Below are 8,557 nucleotides of genomic sequence, written 5' to 3' on the forward strand. Positions count from 1 at the left end.
CCTTGCTTAGCAGGGAGCCTGCCTCTCTCTCCGCCTCCGCCTGCCTCTCTGCCTACTTATGTGCTTTCTCCCTCTCTCTTTCTGACAAATAAATAAAATCTTAAAAAAAAAAAAAAAAAGAGAGTGGGAGAGTGGCCGCCTGGGGCTGGCGGTAGGAACCAGGAGTGACAGCCAGCGGCACAGGTTCTCTTCTTGGGGGTGGGAGCAGTGTTCTAAAACCGGACCATAGTATGGTGCACGACTCTGTAAATTCACTAGACATCACGGATGTGTCCACTTAAAATCGGTGATTTGTTAAGGTATAAAAATAAAGACACTAAAAAAGCAACTTCTTAAATTTAACATGTAAATATGATCTCAACGAAAATACCCCGTAGGGATATATGTGCCTCTGTGTGTGTGAGAGTGTGCACCCACACATAAATTTTCAACTAAATGATCTGAATCTAAAGTTCTCGATAGGGTGCCTGGATGGCTCAGTCATTAAGCATCTGCCTTCGGCTCAGGTCATAATCCCAGGGTCCTGGGATTGAGCCTCGCGTCGGGCTCCCTGCTTGGTGGGAAGCCTGCTTCTCCCTCTCCCACTCCCCCGTTTGTGTTCCCTCTCTCACTGTGTCTCTCTCTGTCAAATAATGAAATCTTTAAAAATTTTTTTAAAATAAAGTTCATGAAATTTTTAAAAACAACAATAATCAGGAAATTTCTGAAAGAATAAAGAACGCTATTGGGTACTAAAACAGATTATGATCTTATAGTAATTAAAACAGTTTCATACCAACATATGTATGTGTGAAAATGTACATAAAACCTATCAATGGAACAGAAGTAAAAAATACACATAATACGTTCAAAAATTTAACATATAAGGAAAGACTTCATTTCAAATCAGTGGAGGGAAGTACTCTCTAGTTATTGGTATTAGAATGACTTGGTAGCATCTGGGAAAAACACTGTTAGCCCCCACTCTACCTTTTTCTTTCATCCAAATGAATTACAGAGGAGTCAGAGATTTAAACATAAACAATGAAACTGTAAAAGTACTAGAAGAAGGAAAGTTTCAAAAGAAACTTTTAACCATTTCTTGGTAGGAAAGTCCTTTCTAAGCAGGATTCAAATCCCAGAAATCCAGGATATATATATCTTTTATGATCTAACAAAAAGTTTAAAAGTCTGCAAGCCGGCCTCACTGGATTACTACCACTCCCATCATAAACAACTCTGAAACTAAGCAGGATACATAAAACAATCATAAATTGGAGAGTACAGCACAGAGAGGCAGTTGTTGATAGGAGAGAAGTACTTGAGATGAAGTCCATGTTCACCATGGCTTTCTTTGGAAAGGAGAAAAAGAACAGACACCGAGCGGGGATGTAGAGCCCCAACAGAGAACACGGGTCTTGTTAACTGGAGGTAACAGAGATCAGAGTTCAGAGATGTTAGAACACCTAAGACTCACAGGGCAAGTGCTAAAGAGGAAGGAGCCACACAGAGAGCCCCAAAAATCTGCCTGGAGGTTCACCTCAGATCCTTGACCAGATCCTGAGCAGCAGAAGTGCAGAACGAGACTCTGAGATCTAGTGGAAAACAGCTCAGATGTGTGCAGGTAGGGAAGGCAAGTAAACTGAACAGAAATATTAGAGGTCCTACAACTCCTAGGAGGAAAGATTCTGATTAATCATCTGAGGCTTTCAGTAGACACCCCCGAAAAGCCAGGCTTTAAGAGTGTGGGGCATACTCTAGGAGTAGGGGCCATACACTAGAACTTGAGAGAAGAGGAGGCAGGATTTGAAATAGACCCATTCTAACAAAGCTGAAACCTTGAAGCCTTGATATGTGCAAGCTGGTCAGTCAGTCAATTTCACTGTCAGCAAGAACACAATTCAGCTTTCTCAGGGCATCTGGGTGGCTCAGTTGCTCAAGCATCTGCCTTCAGCTCAGGTCATGATCCCAGGGTCCTGGGATGGACTCCCGCATCAGGCTCCCTGCTCAGCCAGGAGCCTGCTTCTCCCTCTCCTCCCCACTCGTGCTATCTCTGTCTCTCTTATAAATAAAATCTTTAAAAAAAAAAAAAATCCCAAACCTCAGCATTCTCTAGAGGAAGATAATATAATCCAGAGTCTTTACAACATGTCATCCATGATGTTCAACATACAATCCAAAATTACTAGCTGTGTGAACCAGAAAAACACAATTAATAAAAGCAGATCCACACATGACCCAGATGCTGGAATACACAAAGACTTGAAAATATGTTAAATAATTTGGAGGTAAAATGGGATGGTAGAGGAAGAGATGGAAATTTAAGAGAAAAATGCAAACTCTATGAAAGAACCAAAAGGAAGTTTTAGAATTTAAAATACAAATGTCTGAAATGAAAAATCTATCAGAGGAATTTAACCACAGACTGGCCACAGCCCAAGAGAGGAATCAGTGAATTTGAAGACAGGTCATTAGTAGTTATCCAAATTGAATGAAACAAGAATTAAAAATGAAATGGAAAGAGGGGAGGAAAATGTAAGAAAGGACACATGTCTGAGACCTGCAGGACAGCATCAAGTTGTCTCATATATGTGTAATTGGAGTCCCACGAGGAGAAGAGAGAAAGAATAGGCTAGAAGACTATCCTAAGGGATGATAGCCAGTAATTAATCAAAATTGATGAAAGATACCAATCCACAGGTCCAAGATGCTCTGCAAATCCCAAACAGGATTAACACAACGACCACACCTCGACACACCATAAACTAATGGAAACTGAAGAAAAGGAGAAAAATCTTAAAAGCAGCTTGCAGATGAGTAAGACATTCCACTCGTGGGAACGGCAGGAAGAATGACCACTGAATTCATTAGGAACAATGGAAGCCAGGGTTGGCCATGGGCAAAATGTTTGCAGAAAGGCCTCGGGCTGTGGGCCAAAGGCAAAGAAAAGAAGAAGCAAGGATCACATTTTGGGTGACACTTCCATGTTCACATGTAGTCAAGTCTCCTGGGAGGGATGGATTTGTTTTTGAAGGTCAATTGGGTTGGTTTTCTCTGATAGAAATAACAAAAGTTGTATCACCCAAAAGCTCAGGTGGTTTTAGAACACGATGACTTGGGCGGGGGGGGGGGGGGGGGGCTTCAATGCATCATTGCCTGGTCCTCTGTATTTTGCTTTGAGCCCTGTGAGAGATGATGATGTCAGGCGTCCATGCTCAGGCACCTCCCATTCTAGAGAAGAGATGTTGCCTGGCCCAGAGCATCTGTTGTCCCCCTCCAGTGGTCCTTACCTTTTCTTCACTGCATGCCACACCCAACCAGCCCCTCAGCCTCGACTAGGGCAAGCCCTGTTCATGTCACTAGTCTCCGCGGGCTGGCAGCCCAGAAAAGATGGAGGGGTGAACAAATACATCTGGGTGCCCACACCAGCCGCCCGCCACGCACTCGCTCTCCAGACCAGGTCTGGCTTCATGGGTGTGCATCCTGCAGAGTCAGGGTCCTGCCCTCAGAAGCACCTGCATGCTTGCCCCAGTGCCCCGCTGTCACCATCTTGAATCTTAATAGTGTTTGATCCAGGGGCCCTGCATTTTCATTTTAGGCTGGGTCCCGTAAGTTATGTAACTTGTTCTGCTTCAAAGCTACTAATCCCTAGGTTCTCAGGTGCCTGAAACTGACCAGAGTTTCCATAAAGCAAGGGGCTGGCCAGCCACAGAGCCCTCCAAACAGGACACCCAATCTCCAGCCTTGGAATAACCATCCTGTAGTCACTTCCTAAAAGAGCCTTCAAGAGCGTGACCCCACTTGCACAAGAGTGGGTCCATTGCACTCCCCTTGTACACATGCATTCTGAGCTAAAAACTCCTGGGAGGCAAAGGACCCAGGCTGCCCTTATGGGGTCCCTGGAAGCGGCCTGTCCTGAGCACAAGTCTCCACAACTTTTTTTTTTTTTTTTTCCCAATGGTGGAACAGCTCCCAGGGTTGAACAAAGGTGACATTGGCACACTGGCTGGGCCCAGCTGGCCCAGCTCAACCAGCTGTGTCTCAGTGGCCCTGGTGAATCAAGCCCGTACCTCAAGCTGGTCACTCCGGGCTCGAGCTAGCCATCCTAACTGGGACCAGCCATTCCCAGCTGGGCTCCTGGATCCGAAAGGCCCTTCCTTTCCTGAGAAGGCTCTTTTGGGGTTTCAGGAAGGAAGCGGGGACAGAGAGAGGAAACCACAAACGCTTATAACTCTATTAACAGGATCACCTCTTGGTCGGCACCACCCTCATTCAGACGCTGTGGTGACGAGGGAGGGGTTGGGGGCGGAGCTCCACACGCTGCATTTCATCTTGAAACCACCCAGTGGCTCTGAGAGAGGTGGCCCAGGGACAGAGACCAGCTGGCAAAGCTGGGTCAGGGATGCTCTGGGTCCCTCTGGCCTGGGGGGCCTGAGGTCACACGTTGGCCTCTGCAGCGCTTAGATCAGAGTTGCTGGCAGGGTTGGCCAGGGCCCAGTTCCACTCTGCTGACAGAGGTTTCTCTTGAAGGACACTGGGGAGCCGAGGGCCCAGCCAGCTCATCTGTCCCTGGGAACAGAGAACCCCAATTAGGAAGGGAAAGTAGGACGGTCTGCTTCTGTGTCTCTGAAGATGATCTTGCAGAAGGATGGAAGGACCCAACACTGTGCGCTTCTTAATTGAAGGGTGAGGGCTTCCTCGGGTCGGAGAGGACTTAAACGTTGCCTGTTTCCTTTTCCTGCCTGGACCCCAAACTTGGCCTCCAGAGCCTTTCCTTCTGAAGGCTAAATTTAAAGCCAGGACGAGTCCCTCCTCTCTGCTATCCCTGACACCTAGCCCCATGCCCTAGCCAAGACAGCTGGAGACAGACAGAGTCCTTGCTCCCTGAGACCGAGTGGGCAGTACACCTGAGGAAGACCCTGAGACATAGGCATAAGCTCTCTGTCCCTCGTGGAACTGTGGGGACCACCCTGGGAGCCAAGTACACCCCCGTAAGCCTTCTGGGAACACTTAAGTCCTGGGCACTACAGAAAGGATTAAGTCAACCGAGAAGATGCATGTTTTCCCAATTAGTTATAAACCACCCATGTTAGAACTTGCGCAAAACTGGCCACTGGCTTTCCTATTACCCAAGATCCCTTGCTTGGTCTTTCTCCATTAGTAAGTTCACAGGGCTTTCAGGCACATTTGGTTCTCAAGGCCCATGACCATGGAACAAACAGGATGCTCGCAGAGAAATGCCTCCACCAGATTGCTAAAGCCCCAAGTCTCATCTTCCATGAGCCATGCGGCAGATGGAAATCCTCTCAGACCTACCAAACATTTCCTACCTCGGGCTCGTTAACACACGCCAACGTGTGCAATTATGTTTATGTTGGAATTGGATATGCATTTGACTACATGCATACATTTTTCTTTTTCCAAACAGATTTTTTCCCACTGACATTTCTCTCCCATGCCAAGTCTGGTCCAGCCTGCCAAACTGGGGAGATCAAGAGCCCAAGCCAGTGAGCTCATTCTGAAAGAGCCTTGTCACAAGCCAGAAAGGCAAAGAATGTGCGGAAAGCAGGGAAAACGCCATTCTCACGCCTACAAAGACAAGGCAGGTCCTGCAACCGGCAGGGCAGGGGGAGGGAGAACGGCACCAAGACGAATCGGCGATCAGAGTTCAACAAGGTCACGCTTATTCCCATTTTGCCGATGAGGAAACAGGCTCATAGAGGCCGTGTGTCCCAGGTGGCCCACACACTGAGCGGCGGGGGAGCTGGGATTTGAAGCCATGTTGTCTGGCTTAGAACCCTTTATCCCTTCCGTGGTTGTATGTCACAGGTCCTCATGGTGGCCAGAATTCTAGGATGCCTTCCCAAGATCCCCACCCCTGGTGTGGACACACAGTTCCATTATTCAACCCAACCCTAATCTACCCATTGCTATGAAGGGAATCTGGGGAGGTCATCAGAGTCCCAGACCAGCTGACCTTGAGGCAGACCAGCCTGACCTTATCATAGGTGTGCTTCCAACTGGAGCCTAGCGTGCAGAGGGGGAAACTGGGGACTGGGAGCCGAAGAGGAATGGGACACTGTTTCTGGCTTGAAGATTGGGGGGGGGGGATCGAGGGCAAGGAATGGGGGTGGTCTCTAGGCGTGAAGGGCAGCCCCCAACTTGCAGCCAGTGAGGGAACGGGGGCCACAGTCCTGCAACCACAAGGAACTAGATTCCGCCAACAGCCCGAATGAGCCTCAGAATATATTTCCCCCCCACGCGCCCCAGAGCCTCCTGCTAACAGCTAGCTGGCCTGATGCCTTCATTTCTGCCTAGTGAGGCTTTGAGCAGAAAACCCAACCGTGCTGTTTCAGGTGGGCTGCTGAACCCGTGGCAATCTGTTACGTGGCCTGGTGGTCCCTAAGCCACGGTCTCAAGCTGTCACGACAAGCAGACTCAGAGCTCTCCCATGCCTCTCCCGGGCTCCTGGAGGCCCCACACTGCTCCACTGGGCTCCCAGCACGTCCTTCAAAGCACTGGTCCTCCTCTGCGGGAACCAGGTGAGCACAGTTAAGAGGACCAGACTTGGAATTAGAAGATGTTTCCGGGGCCTCACCTGCCTTCTCACTGCTGACCTCAGGGCCGCAGGACCCAGATCTCTGCTTCCCGAACCACCTGAAGCCACTGGCCGTTCAGGGCTGTTTACAGTCAAATCCATTAAGGATTAAGAATTCAGGGGCACCTGGGTGGCTCAGTCAGTGAAGCATCTGCCTTTGGCTCAGACCTTGATCCCGGGGTCCTGGCATTGGGCCCCACGTCCGGCTCCCTGCTTGGCAATGGGTCTCTTTCTCCCTCTCCTTCTGCCCCCTGCCTGCTTGTGCTTGTTCGCTCTCTCGCTCTTAAATAAATAAAGTCTTAAAAAACAAAACAAAACAAAACTAGGAATTCAGTTAGGTAAGACTGCCAGACAAAATGCAAGACACCCAGTTCGGTGTGAAAGTCAGATAAACAATGGACAATTTTTTAGTATAACTAAATCTCAAATATCCCACAGGACATACTTACACACCAAGAGTACTAGTTTATCTGAAATTCAACTTTACCTGGGCAGCCTGTATTTTTAATTCATAAAAGCCACTTCTGGGGGCGGGGACACCAGTTTTAGATCTACAGAATTGTGACAAAAGGAGAGAGTTCCCAACTACCTCCGCCTATTGGTAGGCAGATAGAACGTAGATCCTACGTTCCATGGTAATTTTTTGCAAACAGACCTTGTCCAGACGTTATTAACTGAACTGCGTACTCTTTTCAGACTTCCTCTTGGCCTGTGCCCTTCCTCTCTGCAGGATCCCACATGATATTGAACTGTCCGGTGTCCTTAGGCTTCGCCTGCTCTTAATAACCACCTGTGGCTGTGGTCCCAGCTCGCCCCGAGCATGACAATTTCTCAAGCGATCCTTGTTTCTGAGGACCTTGACAGTTTTAAGGAGTATTGGGCAGGGATTTTGTTGAATGCCCACCAACTGGGACTTGTCTCAGGTTTTTCTCATGACGGAAGACAGGGCTTGGCGTGGGGAGGCAAGGTCGCAGAGGGAAGGGGTCGTTCTCGCCACACCCAACCAAGGACAAACCGTACTCAGCAGGACTTACCATAGCTGATGTTCACCTTGGTCACCTGGCTGAGGTGTGGGGGCCCAGGTTTCTCCACTGGAAAGCTACCCTCTCCCCTACACCTTCCCACCGGGTCCTCTTTGGAAGGAAGCCACCACGCACGACACACACTTAGGAAATGGGAGGTGTCCTGTACTTGTCGGCTAAATTTGGCAACCCTACCAGCAGCCCCGGATGCACGACAAGCGCTCCACAGCTTGGCAAGGCTAGCGGCTGCTGCATGGGACCGCACGCTCTGTTGTAGGTCAAGCGAAGGCAACGGGCTACCCAAACACAGGCCTTCACGGACCACTGGTACTGTGGTTCACGTAACGTTTTTCCTTCAAACGGACTCACTTTTTAAACAGGAGAGCTGAGGGACGCCTGGGTGGCTCAGTTGGTGAAGTGTCTGCCTTCCGCTCAGGTCATGATTCCGGGTTTCTGGGTTTGAGCCCCGTGTGGGGCTCCCTGCTCAGCAGGGAGTCTGCTTCTCCCTCTCCCTCTGTGGCTCCCTCTCCTCTGCCACTCCCTTTCCCTTTGCTTTCTATTAAAAAAAAAAAAAAAAAAAGCCTTGATATCACTACCTTACGACACCTCAGCAGCAGTGGTCCAGCCCCGTTCCTCGGTGGGGGCTTTTCCCATCCTCTGGTCCTCCTCCTCCTCCTCATGGAAGCTGGGGGATGTGTGCCCCCCCTCGGTCCTGGTCCCCAGGGTTCCCGAATTCTTCTTTTGCCCTTCCTGTGGACTCCGGGGGCCCCCTCTGAGAAGGCAAAAGGCCTGAGCCATCAACCAAGCTCGGGCAGCTCTGACTTCCCCCCAGGTGGCCCCGGCCAGGAAGCCGTAGATCTGGGCCTGCTACACCCGGCTGGTTTTAAGACTCACCCGGGGAGCTTTCTGCGTGCTTCGGTCTTCCTGAGCCCTGCCCACACGAATTCTGATTAAAGAT

This window comes from Enhydra lutris, unplaced genomic scaffold (genome assembly GCF_002288905.1).
Source record: "Enhydra lutris kenyoni isolate GAN:26980312 unplaced genomic scaffold, ASM228890v2 scaffoldscaffold45, whole genome shotgun sequence".
Classification (NCBI taxonomy): domain Eukaryota; kingdom Metazoa; phylum Chordata; class Mammalia; order Carnivora; family Mustelidae; genus Enhydra; species Enhydra lutris.